The following is a 7,083-nucleotide window of genomic DNA, read 5'->3' as shown; positions in this document are numbered from 1 at the left end:
AGCCTCCATTTAATAAATGAGGAAGTAATCTTTGTACATCCTGTAGTCCCTAATCTCTATGCCTTATAATCCAAGATTTCAGAAGACACTGAGTCGTTTACAGTATTGGATCTTAATGATACCTTCTTTTACGTACTCATATCCTGACTCTCAATTTCTCTTTGCATTCAAAGACTTCCTGACCAATCAACACAGATGACTAGGACTGTCTTGCCCCAGGGCTTCGGGGATAGCCCTCATCTGTTTGGCTAAGCCCTCATCTGTTTGCCTTGGGATTTGTGTCAGTTTGACCACCTGCAGACCAAACTTATAAAATATGTTGATGATATCCTGCTCCATGCTCCTTCAGAGGAAGTTTTTCAAGAACATATGAGAGCTTTACTTACTTTCCCAGCAGAAAGAGTATATAAAGTCTCAAGTACTATGGCACAACTTTGTCAGACATCTGTGACATATCTGGGCCTAGTTTGGACTAAAGGAACTAGGGCACTGGAACAGGACAGAATCAAACCTATTTATTCCTTCCCCTGCTCCACACTCTGAAACAGATGAGAGGTTTTGGGGGCATAACAGGATTTTGCAGACTATGTTGCTAAGGTATGGGAGATAGCCGACCCCTATATCAAATTATTAAGACTGCCCAGAAGGAGATTCCAGCCATGCTTGAATAGGAGCTGACAGCCAAACTGTCTTTTAAGTGTTCCACTAATGACCCAATTTGGCTATGCTTCCATAGCCTATAGAAGCTAAGAATCAATATTGCTGAAATTTAGGATCCTAGAAAGAAGGGAGATGGCTAATCTTATTCTGATTAGGCAATATCTTAGTTTCACTAATTCCCTCATTCCCATAACACCTTTGATCACTAGATTGTCCTATCTGTAGACAGCACCTATAATCAGACCACAGATTATTTCTGCTCTAGTCCTCCAGTGTTTAGGTTCACAGGATCTGGTCTGGGTTATTACTGTAAAATTGCTCAATGAGTTAATTGCTCCTTTTCTAACAGGACAACATATACAAGAACTTGTGATGGGTCCCCTGTGTCTGCCATTAATGACACTACAAATTGCACTATAATGAATATTAATTTCTGTAACTTCACTGAACAAGGGGTCAAATACCATCAGTTTAGTTGATGGTTTCATAATTCAATCAGACCTTGTGAAATTTTTGTGAATACCCTCAAGTACCAAAAATCAAACTGCCTGGACAGATTTTCTATTTGTTTGCTCCCCAACTTCCATCCTCAATTCCTCAGGACTTTTATGCTTAACAAAGGGATACTAACTTATTCATATGTGGAAATAATAATTCTGCCTGGGAATGTAGTGACTATATCCTCAAAAATCCTCCTGTTATTGCACAATTGGAGAGATAAAACTAAATGAATCCTCAGTCTTCAATTCTAAACAATACCCAGTTACAGATTTGTTAAGATCATCATTCCTTGTGGACATTAGTTAGGCCCAAGTGCAAGCCCATAACCCTGATTGCCCTAGGAATTACAACACTAGTGACAACCCTTGCAGGCGTGACCACAGGGATAATTCTTAATTAAGTCTTCCTTGCTAACCTAACAATTTCTATTTCACAAGATAGCTAAAATACAAGATTGAATTTCAAAAGTTTGCAGAGGTCACTATATTCTCTAGCTCACATGGTTCTAGATAGAATGGCCCTAGACTACCTCCTAGCTGAGCAGGGTAGCATCTGTGCTATTGCTAGTTCCTCCTGCTATATATATATATAGCAACAGCTCTTTGAACACAGACTATTCTTTTAATTGTTTATTGTTAAAAGTATTACATAAGTCTCCTTTTTCCCACATTGACCTCTCCTCAGCCGTCCCCAGCCCCAGCACATGCCCCCCTCCAAGCTGTATCCATTGGTTATGCTCATTCATATGCATGCATACAAGTTCTTTGTTTGATCTCTACCCCCAAATCCCCCACCTTCCCTCATAGTTTGGACAGTCTGTTCAATTCTTCAGTGACTCTTATTCTATTTTTCTCACCAGTTTATGTTGTTTAATATATTCCACAAATAAGTGAGATCATGTGGTATTTATCTTTCTCTGACTGACTTATTTAGTTTAGCATAATGTTCTCCAGTTCCATCACACTGTTGCAAATGCCATGCATTCATTTTTTACAGTAGTGTAGTATTCCATTATATAGATGTGCTACAGTTGTCTAATCCACTCATCTGCTGATGGGCACTTAGGCTGTTTCCAAATCTTAGCTATTGTAAATTGTGCTGCTATGAACATAGGGATGTATATATCCTTTCTGATTGGTGTTTCTTTTTTCTTGGGTAATATTCCTAGAAGTGGGATTCCTGGGTCAAATGGAAGTGCCATTTTTACTTTTTGAGGAAACACCATACTGTTCTCCACAGTGGCTGCACCAGTCTGAATTCCCAACAGCAGTGCATGAGGGCTCCTTTTCTCAGCTTACCAAAGGGATACTTACTATTCATATGAGAAAATAATAATTTCTATAGCACTTGTCATTTCTTGATTTTTGATGATAGCCATTCGGACAGGTGTGAGATGGTATCTCATTGTTGTATTGAAGTGCAACTCTCTGATGATTAGTGACTGAGCATGTTTTCATATGTCTATTGGCTTTCTGTATGTCCTCTTTAGGTGTCTATTTAGGTTCTTTGCCCATTTTTTAATTAGGTTGTTTATCTTCCTTTTGTTGACTTTTATGAGTTCTTTATAAATTTGGAGATGAAAGCCTCATCAGATATAACATCGGAAAATATGTTCTCCCAAGCAGTGGGCTTTTTGGTTGTTTTGTTGATGTTTTTTGTTGTTGTTGTTGTTGTTTGTTTTTGTTTTTGCTGTGCAGAAGCTTTTTACTTTGATGTAGTTCAATTTGTTTATTTTCTCCTTAGTTTCCATTGCCATAGGAGCTGTATCAGTAAAGAGATTGCTAAAGCAAATGTCTATTTTTTTGCTGCCCCTGGCTTCTTCTAAGATATTTATGATTTCTTGTCTTATGTTTAAGTCCATTATCCTTTTTGAGTTTATTTTTGTGAATGGTGTAAGTTGGTGCTCCAATTTCATTTTTTTTTTGCATGTATCTGTCCAATTTTCCCAACACCATTTACTGAGATATTGTCTTGACTCCATTGTATGCTCTTGTCTTCTTTGTCAAATATTAATTGAGCATAATGGCGTGGGTTGATTTCTGGGTTCTCTGTTTTGTTCCATTTATCTATATGCCTGTTCTTATGCCAGTTCAAGGCAGTTTTGAGAACTGTAGCTTGGTAATATAGCTTGATATCTGGTATTGTGATCCCTCCAACTTTGTTCTTCTTTGTCAGGATTTCCATGGCTATTTGGGGTCTTTTTTTTTTATTCTAGATGAATTTTTGGAGAGTTTGTTCTAAGTCTTTGAAATATGCCATTGGTATTTTAATGGAGATTGCACTGAATCTATAGATTGCTTTGGGTGGTATGGACATTTTAATGATGTTGATTATGCCAATTCATAAACATGGTATATTCTTCCATTTATGTCTTACTCTATCTCTTTTTTAGCATCCTGTAATTTTCTGAGTACAGGTCTTTTATCTCTTTGTTTAATTTATTTTTACGTATCTTAATTTTTTGATGCAATGGTAAATAGGATTGTTTTTATAGTTTCTCTCTCTGTGAGTTCATTATTGATGTATAAAAAAGCCATAGATTTCTGGATGTTAATTTGTATCCTGCTACATTGCCAAATTCATTTATTAGCTCTAGTAATTTTTTGATGGAGGGTAATGCTGTCTTCATAGAAAGAGCTTGGAAGTGTTCCTTCCTCTTGAATTTTTTGGAATAGATTGAGAAGGATAGGTTTTAATTCTTCTTTGAATATTTGGTAAATCCCCTCCCCCCTGTGAAGCCATCTGGTCTAGAGCCTCTGTTTGTTGGAAGTATTTTGACTATTGCTTCAATTTCCTCCATAGTTATTGGCCTATTCAGATGTTTTGATTCTTACTGATTTAGTTTTGGAAAATTATATTTTTCTAGGAATATGTCCATTAATTCTAATTTGACCAGTCTGTTGGAATACAGTTGCTAATTGTATTTTTTCATAATCCCTTTTATTTTTGTGCTTCTGTTGTTCTTTTGCATCTTTCATTTATGATGTTGTTTGTTTGGGTCTTCTCTTTTTGCTTCTTGGTGAGACTGACTAGAGATTTATCAATCTTATTCATCCTTTCAAAAAACCAACTCTTGGTTTCATTTCTCTTTTGTAGGTTGTTTTGTTTTGTTTTGTTTTTTCACGTCTATATCATTTATTTCTACTTTAATATTTATTATTTCCTTCCTTCTGCTCACTCTGGGCTTTATTGTTGCTCTCTTTCTAATTCTTCAACTTACAGAATTAGATAATTTATGACCAGTTTTTCCTGTTTTTTAGGTTATGAACCCTCTCAGGACTGTTTTCATTGTATACCATAGATTTTAGATTATTGTGTTTTCATTGTCATTTGTTTCCAGAATACTTAAACACACACACACATACACACACACACACACACACACACACACACATACACACACATCTATTTTGTAACCCAATCATTGTTTAATAGCATGCTATTTAGCCTCTGAGTGTTAGAATTTTTGTGATTGTTTTTATTGTAGTTTATTTATGATTTTATGTCATTGTGATCTGAGAAGATGCTTAATATGATTTCAATCTTTTTTAATTGAGAGACTTTCCTATGTCCCAATATATGTTCCATGTGTACTTGAGAAAAATGTATATTCTATAGCTTCGGGATGGAATCTTCTAAAGATGTTGATTTAGTTCATTTGATCTAGAGAGTCATTTATGATTGCTGTTTCTTTGCTGATAGTGATGTCAATGAGGTATTGAAATCCCATGCTATAATTTTATTGATGTCATTCTCTCCACTGATATCTTCCAGAAGTTTTTTTGTTTGTTTATTTTTGGGTATTTTTTTAATGTATTTTTGGGCTCCTTCATTGGGTGCATATATGTTTACTAGTATTATTTCCTCTTATTGTATCAACTCACTTAGTATTATGAAGTGTCCTTCCTTATCTCTTGAGATCTTTTTTGCCAGATATAAGTATTGCTAACCCAGCCCTTTTTTCATTTCCATTTGCCTGAAAAATATTTCTCTATCCTTTCACTTTCAGTTGATGTTCATCCCTTATTCTGAGGTAGGTCTCTTGTAGACAGCATATACATGGGTCATGTTTTCTTAGCTATTCTACCCCTCTATGTCTTTTGATTGGAGCATTTATTCTATTTACATTTAATGTTATTATTGATAGGTACTTGTTTGTAGAAATTTTTATTCTTTGTGCCTGTGTTCCTTCTCCCTTTTCTATTTCTTCTTTTAACAACAGTCCCTTCAGCATTTATTTGCATTTCCTTCTTGGTAGTTATAAACTCCCTTAGTATTTTTTTTGTCTGTGAAGCTCCTGATTTCCCCTTCAATTTTGAATGATAGCCTTGCTGGATAGAATATTCTTGGATTTAGTCCCTTGATTGCCTTTACAATTATGGTATACAATGAAAACAGTCCTGAGAGGGTTCATAACCTAAAAAACAGGAAAAACTGGTCATAAATTATCTAATTCTGCAAGTTGAAGAATTAGAAAGAGAGCAACAATAAAGCCCAGAGTGAGCAGAAGGAAGGAAATAATAAATATTAAAGTAGAAATAAATGATATAGACGTGAAAAAACAAAACAAAACAAAACAACCTACAAAAGAGAAATGAAACCAAGAGTTGGCACCCAATGAAGTAATCAAAGTAATGAAAACCAAGGGCCTAAATCTAATGCCATTGTATCCAGCAAGGCTATCATTTTAAATTGACGGTGAAATAAAAGCTTTCCAGAAAAAAAAGGTTCAAAGAGTATGTTACTACCAAACCAGCAATTAAAGAATTGTTAAAGAGGCTGTTTTACTGGTAATAAGAATGTATTTCATTCCATTCCCTCTGGCCTGGTGTGTTTCTATTGAGATATCATTTGATAGTTGGGGGATCCTTTGTAGTTAACTCTCTGTCTATCTCTCTTGCAGCTCTTTACATGCAGTCTTTGGTGTTAACGTTTGCCTTTACAATTATAGCATATCTTTGTTTTGGTCTTTTGAGGTTCATCTTGTTTGGAACTTTGTGCTTGTGTGACTACTTACTTCCCCATTTCAAGGAAGTTTTCTGTCTTTATTTCTTCAAATAAATTTTCCAATCCTTGCTGCTTTTCTTCTCCTTCTGGCACCCATATTATACATATTTTACTTTGTTTCATGTTGTCCCAAAGTTCCCTTAGGTTCTCCTCCTGTTTTATTTTATTTTTTTCCAATTGCTGTTCAGATTGGGCTTGTTTCTGTCCCTTATCTTCTAACTCACTAATTTTCTCCTCTGCTTTTCCTAGTCTAATTTTGAAAACTTCCATGGCTTTTTTTAATGTAACTATATCACTTTGACTTCCTCTTGGTTCTTTCATAGTTTTTTTTTTTTTTTTCTTATCCATCTAGTTTATGAAATGTCTGACCATTACTCTGAATTGTTTTATTTTATGGCATATTGCATGTCTCTGTTCCATTTAGTTACCATTTTTTGGATGATTCCTCCTTTTCTTTCTTTTGGAGATTGTTTTGTTGTCTCACCATTTTTCATTTTCATGCTACTCCCTTGGTATATTACCACCAAGGTGTCCAAGCGCCAACAGTCATGGGCATGGTTAGGAGTAGGTGGCATGGCTTCCATGATTGGCAGTAGGCTTGCATGCACACAGTGGGAATTAGAGTCACTAGTGTTGGGTAGCTAGATCATGTGGCCACAGTGGTTCAGTGGGGTCCCCGTGCATGAACAGAGCCTCAGAGTTACAGGTGTAGTTGTGGGTGGATGGCATGGCCACTACAGTTCAGCAACAACCACACACACCAAGAATCAGAGTCACAGGCATGGTTGGGTGTGGTTCCATGCACATGCTGAGAATCAGAGTCATGGGCGCAATTGGGAGTGTTTGGAGCAACCACTGCAGATCATTGGGATACCTGCTCATGTACTGCTGTGGCAGGTCAGTTGGAGAGTTATG

This window comes from Pipistrellus kuhlii, unplaced genomic scaffold (genome assembly GCF_014108245.1).
Source record: "Pipistrellus kuhlii isolate mPipKuh1 unplaced genomic scaffold, mPipKuh1.p scaffold_m20_p_2, whole genome shotgun sequence".
NCBI lineage: Eukaryota > Metazoa > Chordata > Mammalia > Chiroptera > Vespertilionidae > Pipistrellus > Pipistrellus kuhlii.
The sequence above is the reverse complement of the archived record's forward strand: the minus strand, read 5'-3'. Positions refer to the sequence as shown.